The sequence below is a fragment of the Pongo pygmaeus genome, chromosome 17, assembly GCF_028885625.2.
Source record: "Pongo pygmaeus isolate AG05252 chromosome 17, NHGRI_mPonPyg2-v2.0_pri, whole genome shotgun sequence".
NCBI lineage: Eukaryota > Metazoa > Chordata > Mammalia > Primates > Hominidae > Pongo > Pongo pygmaeus.
Window position 1 is genome coordinate 54,350,412 of NC_072390.2, and position 14,808 is coordinate 54,365,219.

Here is a 14,808-nt window from a genome sequence, read left to right on the forward strand (position 1 = left end):
TCATATGCGACATGTGTCATATGCAACATGTTATATATGAGTCCTATGTGGCATGTGTTATGTGGCATGTGTTATGTGTCATATGTGACGTGTCATATGTCATATGGCTGGCATGTACGTTTCATGTGTTATGTAATAGTCATGTGTTTTATGAATTTCACGTCATGTGTATCGTGTGACATATGTGATATGTTGTGTGTGCCCTATAAACGTCATATATGATATGCGACATGTATGTGCCATATATGTGCCGTGCATGTGTGATATGTGTGATGTACGTGACATGTATGTGCCATAGATGTCATTTGTTGAGTGTGTTCCGCATATCACGTGTGTGTCATGTGTGACAAGCAAGTGACGTGTATGTGTCCTGTAGCTATAAATTAGTGTATCATGTGTGACTTGTACATGACATGCATATCTTTTGTGTGTCACATGCGTCATGCATGCCGTGCTTTATGTGACGTGTCATGTATGTGTCATATGTAATGTGTTACAAGTGTTTCGTGTCTAGCACATGTGGCATGTATGTGTCACATGTGTTTTATGTGGCATGTATATATATATATGTGTCACGTTTTTTGTATGTGACGTGAATGCATCACGTTCCAGGTGACAATCATGTCATGTATGTGCCATATGTGTCATGTGTGACATGTGTGACATATATGTGTACCGTGTGTATATATGTCATGTGTTTTGTATATGGCATGTGGCATGTAGTTTACATGCATGTGGCAAGTATGTGTCGTACATTACTTATGTGACAAGTGTCATATGTTTGTTTCATGTGTTGTGTACATGTTTGTCATGTACGTCATATGTGACATATGTGTAATATATGTGATATACGTAAGATGTGTAAGATGTGTCATATATGACATATACAATATATGTATTTGTGTGTCATGTATGATAGATGTCACATATTACATGTACATGCACTCATACGTGTGTGTGTTCTTTTTTTTAGAATAATCAAAAGCCAGCTATTATAGATTTTACTTTTTTGATTTTATTTTTTCTTGTGTGGTCTGTAAAACCTCAGGTAGCGAATTTAATTTTAAATCTTTTTTAGCTTGTAATACCTCCCACCACACACCCCCTCTCTAATGACTATATGAATTGTAATGACATATATAATATAATGCTACCTCTACTGATGTAATTCATCAATAACATAATGCTATGTTATTGAATGCTCACGATTTTCCACTTATAATGTTTCAAGGAAAATAAGCAGTTTATAGTACAAAAAATACATATATATATTTAGACATGTACATACATATACATCAAAGCACTATAAGTTAAAAATAGCATAAATGACCAATAAAATCAAATATTTCAGTTATTATAATTATCAGACAAAATAGAAAATAATTCTGTTTAATATATTTAAACAAAAAGATGTTTGAAAATAAGAATAAGAAACTAAAGTTTATATCTGATTATATATATTGTTAGCTAGATTTAGAGTAAATGAAACTTAGAGAAATAAAATAAATGAAATATTTTAAAACAAATTTCAGTAGGTACATTAGAAGATTAGACACTACTAAAGGGAAAATTGGAAACATGGAAAATTAATCTAAAAAAACTCATTTTTTTCTTTTTCTATAATACAGCTCAGAAAATGAGAGATAATAAAGATAAAAAAGTCAAGAGTCATGGTGGATATAATGAGAAAAGTCTAATATAAGTGTAATCAGAGTTCTATGGAGAACATAGAATATTCTATTCTTACAATAGAATGAGAAAGAAACTGAAAGAAAGTGTACCAAATTTGTTGAAAGACAAAAATCCTTAGATAAAGGAAGCCCCCAAAATCCCAAGCAATATAAACATTTAAAGACCTTCTGGGGTTTAGACCAGTATCTTTACATTCAGTTAACTTGGACATACACAAACACTAAAAGTTCTATAATCTCCAGCTTTTTTACCTAAAATTAATCTTTTGCATTTTAAGCCCTTCCAATGCTAACAGAGTTACCAAAAAGTAAAATCTGTAATAGCTTTCAGATAGTAAAAAAGAGCTTACATTTTCAGAGTCCAGAAAGCCAAAAGGTAGATAACAAAAATTAAAGGTTCATGAAATCCCGGGAATGTATTAAAAGAAGAAAAAAAGTCCTTTTTAAACAGATTTTCTCCCACCCTTGGAAAAAGCATCTTTTCTATTGTCAATGGCCTGTTTATTCTTTTCTTTCTACTTTGCTTTGCTGATCAGAATGGAATTGACAGGTTGTTGTCCTAAGCAGTTTTAAAGAATTGATCAGGCAAGACTAATATAGACTTTGATCCCTAATCATTCATCATCATGTATAATTAAAATAAGAAAAGAGCAAAGCTTGGTACACCCATTCTCTGGGTTCCATGAAAGCAAGCATTTCGTGATGGAAGCCAGAGAGTTATTTCACTTTTCACAGAGGCTAAAGTACTCTTCAAAATCAAATCTAGATATGAGTGATATATTCATTACTCCAGCAAATCTTAGTGTTCTTAAGGTAATTAGACACCTGTTATAGAGAAACTATTAATGACCAAATAATTTATCTTTGTTGTAGAAATGAGGAAGACAGGAATATAATAATTAACTGGAATGTGATTTTTAAAAATAAAGTGATTTCATAATATATATTTTTGGGATGTCAAGTCTAAAATAGAGTAAAATCTATATCTTAACTAATTTCACTCAGCACCTTTCACTATAAAATATGCTTAGGATTTAGCAGCGTTAAAACTCATTAAATGAGTTTTGATGTGTTAGTATGTATTTATTTTCCTTTAATTCTGTATCTTGAGCTTTCCATCACCAATTCCATCACATTTTCCTTGTTTTTTTTCCAGACCACACTGACACATTTTTCTGAACTCTGACTGTGCACCTTTTCTATGCTATTTATTGTGTTGCCTACATTATGCCTTATTTTTATCCCCTGTCAATTTTGAGTACATTTCACACATGAAATCGGCTTAAAATACTTTGAGGCCAATATTGTGAATACCACTTTTGACATTCTACAGTGCCTAGGAGGGAGCTGTACTCAAATAAGTGCTCAATGCATTCCTGTTTCAAATTGAAATAATTAACAAATAAATTTATTTTATTTGTACCATGAATGGATGGTGTAATACCAGCTCCAGTTTTATAAATATGTCATGCTCCCTAAACAGGAAAGTTACTACTACTAACTACTCAATGTTTTGCTTAGGGTAATGGTTCCCTTATGTGTAAAAAGTCATTTTTAAAAGTTTTACCCTAAATAAATATATGAATTAAGCAATATCATTAGTGACAAACATGTAGAAAATAAGAACAGTCTACTTTAAAATCAATAGACACTTTAAAAGGACTACTTTAAAATTAAAGTTAGTATCAACAAGTTTTTGTTTTTAGTTTCACATTTGACAAACATAAACTAGTGTTACCCAATGTTGCCCAAGGTCAAAGTAAGTGAGAGAGCAAAATCAATTATTTGGTTAATCAAATGATTGATTATACCAGTATAAAGTCACCAACTTACTGAATTTAAATTTTCTCTGAAGTTGTGTAATAAGAAGGAGGGTAATGCTAGCAGAAGACTGACCAATTCTTTCAAGTCTAATAAACATACATTAAAATCGAAGTTTCATCAATTACTAGTTACTTCATTTGAGAGAACTTCAATTACTAGTTACTGCATTTGAGGTTCAGTTTCCCCATCTCTAAAATGGGAACATTAACTACTTTGCAAAATTGTTTTAGATATTAAATAAAATAAAGGATTAATAACATAGAGTATATGCAATTTTATTGATGCTATCCATGGCATAGCATATGCTCAATAAACGCCTTACTATACCAATTATCCATCTCTCTTGAAACAGGTTATAAATTCAACATTTTCTTTACATTTTCTATTTGATATGTTAGTCATTGTGACTTACTTCATTTCCACAGTATCCTCTAAGAAAGCTGTTTTGCTCACAGCTCTTTTTGAGGGAGGACCCCCAGCTCTAGGTTCCAAGCAAGCAAACACTTAATGATGGCAAGCACTTACTTCCTGGATAAAGTAAGCAAGCACTTACTTCCTAGATGTGCCTTATTGGATGGGAAGTGCTCCAGACTCAAAGGCAGCCAGTCCTTAGACTGTGCAGCAACACATGAATAGCCTAATATGAAATATACGCTTTAGGTGAGTGAGCTGGGACAATTGGATTCTTGCTCTCAGGAATTAGAATGTAGAAATATAAGGAAACAAATTAGTGATGAGAAGGAGCTTACACTAAATCGGGTTGATGAGTTAGAGCAGGGAGTAAGGAGTTGTAAATAAACCAATATCAAGAGACAGACAAAGACAAAGAAGATTTTATAGAAAACATAAATAAAGAGACACAGCAAAATAGAGAATGAAAACTAAGAGGACAAGGTAAAGAAGCAAAGAATAGATGGAGAAGTAAGAAGACCAGACATACAGAGAAGCAAAGATTGAGGGAATAAACAAAGAGAAGACTAAAAAGAAGATCCACCACAAATTATTGTCATTGTGATTCATAGAGGTGCTGTGTGACCAGAATTTCTCCATCTGAGAGAATCCCAGCCCTAATTGCTCCTCGCAGGAGAGTAGCTTAGGTCTCCTCCTCATTCTCACATTCCCCACATTTTATAGTCCCACATTCTTGAACTATAAAAATGGCTTTATTGTAACAAACTAACACTTTCAGTTTAAATAAAATGTCTTAGGAACATTTGGGGAGATAGAGGAAGACCTGTGTATTAATAGCAAATGAATTAATTAAGCTAATATAGAAATTTCTTCATGACATTAATTTTTCCCACCTCCCATATGTGACATTGCTACATCCCTCCAGTTGCTCATGTTGTCCTTCCACATGGAAAATGTCTTTCCAACTTCTTTCTAACTTTATAACACCTAGCTATTTATAAAATGCCCAGTGAAAGCCTCCTAACCTCCTGATTACTCTGCCTATACAATATCTCTGGAAAACATTCCTCAGCGGTCGTTTTTACACTTAATACTCCACCTCTTATGCTTAAATTGTTGCATTATTAATCAGTGCATTGCTATTTTACCTGTTCTGTGTATATATCTAATCTTCCCTGCAAAAAAAAAAAAAATATGTTATTTGAGAGCAGAAAGTGGGGTAGGCAGATGAATTCCTTTTATCATGATCGTATGATATCCCCTGTATTAGTCCATTCTCATGCTGCTATGAATACCCGAGACTGGGTAATTTATTTTTAAAAAAAAGAGGTTTAATTGACTCACAGTTCTGCAGAGCTCAGGAGGCCTCAGGAAACTTACAATCATGGCAGAAGGGGAAGCAAACACATTCTCCTTCACATGCTGGCAGGAGAGAGAAGTGCAAGTGGCAAAATGCCAGATGCTTATAAAACCATCAGCTCTCCTGAGACCTCACTCACTATCCCAAGAACGGCATGGGGGAAACCACCCCATGATTCAGTCTCTTCCCACTGGGTCCCTCCCACAACACATGGAGATTATGAGAACTACAATTCAAGATGAGATTTGAGTGGGGGCACAGCCAAACCATATCATCCCCCAAAGTAGTAGTACAGAAAAAACATATATAAATAAAAATCAAATAAATAAATGAATGAACGGATGGATAAACTAGTAAATTTAGGGTAGTTCAAAGGCTTATATAAAATTGTTCATAGGGAATGCACAGGAAAATTTCTTGTTTTTTTTAATGAGCAAAACACTAGCATTTGTGCATCAGTTCCTTTGAGTGAGATGGGCTTCCTTGATTCTTTCTATGAACATAGTTACAATTATTTTTATCACCATCAGAAAAAGCCTTGGGTGGAAAAATATATTTTAGGTAACATATCATCATAATTGTATCCTATCAGTCTTCCTATGCATCTACTTGTGTTAAAAAGGGTGTGGCAAGAAATTAACTACTTATAGAAGATAAACTGACAAGAAGGACAGAGGAGGACTTGACAAAAATCAAAATATTCAATTGGAATTGTTTATTTTTCTGTTCTTTTTAATTTCGGGAGAAAATATCTTTCATCTCTTCTCTACACTTGAACAGCAGGTGGGCAGACACTGAAATTTTTCAGGAGACTGAGCGTGTGGGCAAGTCACTTGGAAGAAGTTCAAACGTCATGTATATTACTGATGTTGACAACTCCAACTGCAGGACACAGGAGAAGCAATCCTAGCTAGGGTAGAGCTGGCATTTTCAAGGTTTTTTTTTTTTTTTTAAATATAAATGCTCTGACACTGATCTAAAACCCTAGTTCCCGAGGGCTTTGGTGTGTAACTGCAAAGTGTGAGGCCAATCATATACGAAGGCAAGGATGGAAGATTTTGCTTGAATAAAATTGGGAGCAGCTTATATATTCTGCCACTTCTAAAATCACCTCTGGCTTCTTGAGTTGGAAAACACCAGATTTGCTGTTCATTTATTATTATTATTATTATTATTATTATTATTATTTGTTTCCACCACTATCTTTGCCTTTCCAGTGTCTCGACAAAGTGAAATGTGTTTCAGGATCATAACAAGTAGTTTTGAAAAGCATTCAGTTGAGTTTAATATTGCTCTCCTGTGTTTCCTATAGCATGTGTACATGACGCCTGTATATGTGTGCATGTGTGTATGTGTAAATCCAACTTGTGCAGATGGCTGCATTCATTTTTCAAATAGATATCATAGCCTAGTCCAAAAGTAATTGATAAGATTATTCAATATGAACATAGGAGTTAAAAGATCTGGAAAGACATCAGTGCAGGTGTGAAGTTAATTAAACCTGTTGGGGGGGGTGCACAGGAAAGATCATGTGGCCTATCTCTTTGAAGAAATAGGCTGTCGTTTTTAAATCCATATTATATTTTATTTTATTTTCTTAATTTCTTTATAATTGTATTATAATCATTAGAAAAGACAGTATATTTCACTAATATAAAGACATTAAACAAATTATGGAGATATAGAGATATTCAAATTCTCTTTTCAAGCAAAAGAATATGAGTTTTCACTCTGGATGGCTTTGATTAATCTCCCAGTGATTTTACCTGAGGATAGAGCCCAATGGCTAGGATAGAATGGCAGAATTTCTGTAGACCAATCAGAACCATGGGCTCAAAAGGCAAGCATCGCTTTCTTCTTTGGTTGTCATGGCTTTTCTTTCTATCGTTTCTCTCAGATTATGGCATTCTGTTTGATCATTTTCACTCCAGAGCTAATCTTTCACATTTGTGGTTGTGTGTTTATTTATACTTTTTTGTTATCGTTGTTTTTAATACTTTTATTTTAAGTTCAAGGGTACATGTGCAGGTTTGTTACATAGGTAAACGTGTGTCATAAGAGTTTGTTGTTCAGATTATTTTATTACCCAGGTATTATGCCTAGTACCCATTAGTTATTTTTCCAGATCCTTTCCTTCCTCCCACTCTCCCCGCTCAAGTAGGGTCCCAGTGTGTGTTCATGTGTTCTCATCATTTAGCTCCCAATTATAAGTGAGAACATGCAGCATTTGATTTTCTGTTCCTGCATTAATTTGCTAAGAATAATGAACTCCAGTTCCATCCACATCCCTGCAAAAGACATGATCTTGTCCTTTTTTATGGCTGCATAGTATACAGTGGTGTATATGTACAACATATCCTTTATCCAGTCTATTAATGATGTGCATTTAGGTTGATTTCATGTCTTTGCTATTGTGAATAGTGCTGCAATGAACATATGCGTGCATGTGTCTTTATAACAGAACAATGTATATTCCTTTGGGTATATGCCCAGTAACGGGATTGCTGGGTTGAATGGTATTTCTCTCTTTAGGTCTCTGAGGAATTGCCACACATTGTCCTCCACAATGGCTGAAATAATTTACATTCTCACCAACAGTGTATATGCATCCCTTTTTCTCCACAACTTTGCCAGCATCTGTTATTTTTTGACTTTTCAGTAATAGCCATTCTGACTGGTATGAGATGGTATCTTATTGTGGTTTTGATTTGCATTTCTCTAATGATCAGTGATGTTGAGCTTTTTTTATGTGATTGTTGGCCGCAACTATGTCTTTTTTTGAAAAGTGTCTGTTCATGTCCTTTGGACACATTTTAATGGGATTGCTTGTTTTGTTCTTGTAAATTTTTTTAAGTTCCTTACAGATGCTGTATATTAGACCTCTGTCAGATGCATAGTTTGCAAACATTTTCTATTTTGTAGGTTGTCTATTTACTCTGTTGATATTTTCTTTTGCTGTGCAGAATCTCTTTAGTTTAATTAGATCCCATTTGTCAATTTTTGCTTTTGTTGCAGTTGCTTTTGGCATCTTTGTCAAGAAATCTTTGCCCATTCCTATGTCCTGAATGGTAATGCCTAGGTTATCTTCCAGGTTCTTTATAGTGTTGGGTTTTACATTCAAGTCTTTAATCCATCTTGAGTTAATTTTTGTATATGGTGTAAGGAAGGGGTCCAGTTTCAATCTTCTGCATATGGCTAACCAGTTATTCCAGCACAATTTATTGAATAGGGAATCCTTTCCCCATTGCTTGTTTTTGTCAGGTTTGTTGAAGACTAGATAGTTATAGGCTTGTGGTCTTATTTCTGGGTTCTCTCTCTTTCCTTTTTTTTTTTTTTTTTTTTTTTTTGATACCAAGTCTTGCTCTGTCACCCAGGCTGGAGTCCAGTGGTGCAATCTCGGCTCACTGCAAGCTCCACCACCGGGTTTCACGCCATTCTCCTGCCTCAGCCTCCCGAGTAGCTGGGAATACAAGCGCCCACCACCACACCTGTCTAATTTTTTTGTAATTTTAGTAAAGATGGGCTTTCACCATGTTAGCCAGGATGGTCTCGATCTCCTGACCTCACGATCCGCCTTCCTTGGCCTCCCAAAGTGCTGGGATTACAGGCATGAGCCACGGCGCCCAGCCTTTCTGGGTTCTCTATTCTGTTCTATTGGTCTATGTGTCTGTTCTTGTATCAGTGCCATGCTGTTTTGATTACTGTAGCCCTATAGTATAGTTTGAAGTCAGGTAGCATGATGCTTCCAGCTTTGTTCTTTTTGCTTAGGATTTTCTTGGTTATTCGGGCTGGTTTTTGGTTCCATAAGAATTTTATAATAGTTTTTTCTTGTTCTGTGAAGAATATCAATGGTAGTTAGATGGGAATAGCATGGAATCTATAAATCCCTCTGGGCAATATGGTCATTTTAATAATATTGATTCTTCTTATCCAAGATCATGGAATATTTTTCCATTTGCTTGTGCCATCTTTGCTTTCTTTGAGCAGTGGTTTGTAGTTCTCCTTGTAGAGGTCTTTTACCTCCCTAGTTAGCTGTATTCCTAGGTATTTCATTCTTTTTTTGTGGCAATTGTGAATGGGAATTCATTTGTGATTTGGCTCTCAGCTTGACTCTTGTTAATGTATAGAAATGCTAGCAATTTTTGCACATTGATTTTGTGTTCTGAGATTTTGTTGAAGTTGCTTTTCAATTTAAGAAGATTTTGGGCTGAGGTGATGGAGTTTCTTAGATATATGATCATGTCATCTGCAAACAGGGATAGTTTGAATTCTTCTCTTCCTATTCGAATGTGCTTTATTTATTTGTTTTGCCTAATTGTTCTAGTCAGAACTTCTAATACTATGTTCTATAGGAGTAGTGACAGAAGGCATCCTTGTGTTGTTCCAGTTTTCAAAGGGAATGCTTCTAGCTTTTGCCCATTCAGTATGATGTTGGCTGTGGATTTGTTATATATGACTGTTATTATTTTGAGGTCTGTTCCTTCAATGCCTAGTTTATTGAGATTTTTTAACATGAAGAGGTATTGAATTTTATCAAAAGCTTTTTCTGCATTTATTGAGATAATCTTGTGGTTTTTGTTTTTAGTTGTGTTTATGTGATGAATCACATTTGTTGATTTGCATATGTTGAACCAACCTTGCATCCTGGAGATGAAGCCTACTTTATCATGGTGGATAAGCTTTTTGATGTGTTGCTAGATTTGATTTGCAAGTACTTTGTTGAGAATTCTTGCTTCAATGTTCATCAAGGATATTGATCTGAAGTTTACATTTTCTGCTGGTATCTCTGCCAGGTTTTGGTATCAGGATGATGCTGACTTCATAGAATGAGTTAGAGAAGAGTCCCTCCTTTTCAATTGTTTAGTATAGTTTCAGTAGGAATGGCACCAGCTCTTCTTTGTACATCTGGTGGACTTCAGCTATGAATTCATCTGGTCCTGGCTTTTTTTTAGTAGGCAGGCTATTTATTACTACCTCAATTTCAGAACTCATTGTAGTTCTGTTGAGGGATTCAGTTTCTTCCTGATTCAGTCTTGGAAGGGTGTATGTATCCAGAAATTAATCCATTTTTTTTCTAGATTTTCTAGTTTATGTGTATAGAGGTGCTAATAATACTCTCTGATGGTTGTTTGTATTTCTGTGGTATCAGTGGTAATAACCCTCTTATCATTTCTGATTATATTTATTTGAATCTTCTCTTTTTTCTCTTTATCAGTCTAGCTAGTTATCTAGTTCATTAATTTTTTCCAAAAAATTGCTCCTGGATTTGCTGATTTTTTTTTTCTTATGGGGTCTCACTCTGTTGCCCAGGCTGAAGTGCAGTGGCATGATCTCAGCTCACTGCAACCTCTGCCACCTGGGTTCAAATGATTCTCCTGCCTCAGCCTCCCGAGTATCTGGGACTACAGGCGCCTGCCACCACACCCAGCTAATTTTTGTATTTTTAGTAGAGACGGGGTTTCACCATATTGGCCAGGCTGGTATCAATCTCCTGACCTTGTGATCACCCACCTTGGCCTCCCAAAGTGCTGGGATTATAGGCTTGAGCCATGGTGCCCAGCCTCACTGAACTTTTGAATGGTTTTTCATGTCGCTATCTCCCTCAGTTCTGCTCTGATTTCAGTTATTTCTTATTTTCAACTAGCTTTGGTATTTGTTTGCTCTTGATGTTTTAGTTCTTTTAGTTGTGATATTAGTTAACTTGACATCTTTCTAGCTTTTTGATATGAGCATTTAGTGCTATAAATTTCCCTCTTAACAGTGACTTAGCTGTGTCAAGAAGATTGTAGTACATTGTATCTTTGTTCTCATTAGTTTCAAAGAACTTCTTGATTTCTGCCTTAATTTCATTATTTACCCAAAAGTCATTCAGGAGCAGGTTATTAGTTTTCCATGTAATTGTATGGTTTTGAGTGAATGTCTTAGTCTTGAGTTCTAATTTGATTGTGCTGCTGAGAGATTGTTATTATTTCAGTTCTTTTGCATTTGCTAAGGAGTGTTTTACTTCTGACTATATGTTCAATTTTAGAGTAAGTGCCATGTAGCAATGAGAAGAATGTATATTCTGTTGTTTTTGGGTAGCGAGTTCTGTAGATATCTATCAGGTCCATTTCATCCAGAGCTGAGTTCAGGTCTTTAATATCTTTGTTAATTTTCTGTCTCAATGATCTGTCTAATATTGTCAGTGGGATGTAAATGTCTCCCACTATTTTGTATGGGAGCCTAAGTCTAAAAACTTGCTTTATGAATCTGGGTGCTCCTGTGTTGGGTGCATATATATTTAGAATAGTTAGCTCTTCTTGTTGAATTGAACACTTTACCAATATGCAATGCCCTTTTTTGTCTTTTTTTATTTTTGTTGGTTTAAAGTATGTTTTGTCAGAAACTAGGATTGTAACTCCTGCTTTTTTTCTGTTTCCCATTTGCTGGGTAGATGTTCCTTCATCCCTTTATTTTGAGCCTATGTGTGTCATTGCATGTGAGATGAGTCTCTTAAAGACATCATAACAATGGGCTTCGTTCTTTATCCAGCTTGTCACTCTGTGTCTTTTAATTGGGGCATTTAGCCAATTTACATTTAAGATTAATATTGTCATGTATGAATTTGATCTTGTCATCATGATGTTAGCTGGACCTTTTGCAAACTTGTTTATATGGTTGCTTTATAGTGTCACTGATCTCTGTACTTCAGTGTGTTTTAATAGCGGCTGGTAATGGTCTTTCCTTTCCATATTTAGAGCTTCCTCTAGGAACTCTTGTAAGACAGGTCTAGTGGTAATAATTTTCCTCAGCATTTGCTTGTCTGAAAAAGATCTTCTTTCTCCTTTGCTTATGAAGCTTATTTTGATCAGATATAAAATTCCAGGTTGGAATTTCTTTTCTTTAAGAATATTAAATATTGGCGCTCAATCTCTTCTGACTTGTAGGGTTTCTGCTGAGAGGTCCACTGTTTGTCTGTCAGGCGTCCCTTCATAGGTGACTGGCCTTTTTCTCTAGCTGACATTAACATTTTTTCTTTAATTTAGACCTTGGAGAATCTGATGATTATGTGTCTTGTGGAATATCTTACTGGGATTCTCTACATTTCCTGAATGTGAATGTTGGTCTGTCTACCTAAGTTGGGGAAGTTCTCATGGATGATATCCTGAAACATGTTTTCTAAATTGCTTCCACTCTCCCCATCACTTTCAGGTACAAATCAGCTGTAGATTTGGTCTTTTACATAATCTCATATTTCTCAGAAGTTTTCTACATTCCTTTTCATTCTTTTTTTCTCAATTCTTGTCTGTCTTATTTTGGATAGACAGTCTTTAAGCTCTGAGAATCTTTTTTCCACTTGGTCTATTATGCTATTAATACTTGTGATTGCATTATGAAATTCTTGTATTGTGTTTTTCAGCTCTATATGGTTGGTTACATTCTTCTCTATACTGGCAATTTTGTTTGTCAGCTCCTAAAAGTTTTTATTGTAATTTTTAGCTTCCTTGCATTGGGTTACAACATGCTCCTTAAATTCAGTGAAGTTCATTTTTATCCATATTCTGAATTCTACTTCTTTTATTTTGGCCATCTCAGCCTCATCTCAGTTCCACACCGTTGCTGGAGAGGTGATGTGATCACTTGGAGGAAAGAGGGCACTCTGGCTTTTTGAGTTTTCAGGTTTCTTGTGCTGATTCTTTCTCATTTTTGTGGACTTATCTACCTTCGATTTCTGAGGTTGCTGACCTTTTGATTTTTTTCATTTAAGAGTCTGGCCACTTTTCTGTAGGGCTACTGTGGGTTTCTGGTGGTCTGTTGCAGTCTCCAGTCACTTCAAATTCTATGGTACCTGGAGGTATCACCAGCGAAGGCTGCTAAACAGCAAAGATGGCAAGCCACCTCTTTCTCTGGGAGCTCTGTCCCAGTTAGGTATGAAGCCATTGCTGACCTGAATGCACCTGTAGGTGTCAACACAGAGACCCTTGCTGGGAGGTCTCACCCAGTCAGAAGGAACAGGATCAGAGATAGACTTAAAGAAGCATTTTGGCCATGTTTTTGTAGAGCAACTGCACTGTACTGGGGTACCGCTTCTGCCCCTGGTCAGCTTGGGCTCTCCAAAAGCTGGGGGTTGGAACAGCTAAGTTGCCTAAACCGCAAAGATGGTGGGCCGCCCCTTTCTCTGGAAGCTCTGTCCCAGTAAGTTTTCAAACCTCTGTTGGCTGAAGACACTGGTGAGGGTGGTTGGAGGCCCTAGTTGGGAGGTCCTGCCCAGTGAGAGAGAACAGATCAGGGAACTGCTTAAAGAAATAGTCAGGACACATCTTGGTAGAACAGCTGTGCTGTGCTGGGGGATCCCTTCCACCCACAGTTTGGTTTGTACTCCCCAAAGCCCACAGGCTGCAACAGCTGAGTAGCCCAAACAGTGAAGATGGTGACCCAACCCTCCCCTCGGGAACTCCGTCCCATGTAGGCACAATACTGTTGCTGGTGGCTGGCTGGAATTCCAAACCAGTGGGTCTTATCCTGTGGGGCACCATTGAAGTAGGGCCTGCAGACCATTGCTCCTTAGCCTCCTGAACTCATTCCTCTTCCTAGGGATGTGTACAGAGGTCCAACCTCCTGCCTTGCTAGAGATGCCGTCACTTTTGTTGGGAAGCCCAGAACCAGAGTATGTAAAGCTCCTCAGTTTCCAAATATGCCTGAGCAGCTGCTCTGCCAAAATTCCATGCGGCTCTGTGTGTCAGACTGAAGGCCCTGGTGAAGTGGCTCATGAGGGGGATCTCTTGACCTAAGGGTTACAAAGATCTATGGAAAAAGCATGATTTCCTGGGTCACAGATTCATTCTCCACTTGCCTGGGCAAGAGAGGTTCCCTTGGCTTCATGTGGCTTCTGAGTGGGTCATCACCCTGCTTTGCTTTTCTGCATTTTCCCTGGGTAAAGCTGTTTTCCTGATCTGTTTCAGTTGAAAGTGTTGTATTTACTGGCCTCTTTCATTCCTCTCTGTGAGAGCCACACACTGTAGTTCCTTCTAGTCAGCCATCTCTGCCTCAGTCTTCTTTTTCATACTTCAAATTAGCTGTATGCATGCTTTTATAGAAGAGAACAGCCCCCAATGTATCTAAGTTATTTTATAAAAATTCTGAATTTAAGACTATGGGTACTGCTAATTAGTTCTTCTCTGTTGCAGAGTTGTAAGCTGTCCAGCAATGAAGAGTTCTGTGTGAAAAACTAGAGGAGGTACTGGTACAAGAGAACACGAGGAAGGCAGAAAAGGAAAACATGTATATTTGAGCACTGTTTGCAGAGTTCAAGTCATTGTTTGGGTAAACAAAAGTTTATTATATGTTCAATGGTTCACTCTCTCCATAATCTTATTTATTGGGTGTGGAGTGATAAATTAAAATGTGTTATGATGGCAGAGAGACAAAATAATTCTGGGGAAGGAAAGGTTTGTGCCTTCTCTTTCTCTCTCTCTCTCTTTTTTTTTTTTGTTCTTGAGACGGAGTTTCGCTGTTGTTGCCCAGGGTGAAGTGCAATGGCAA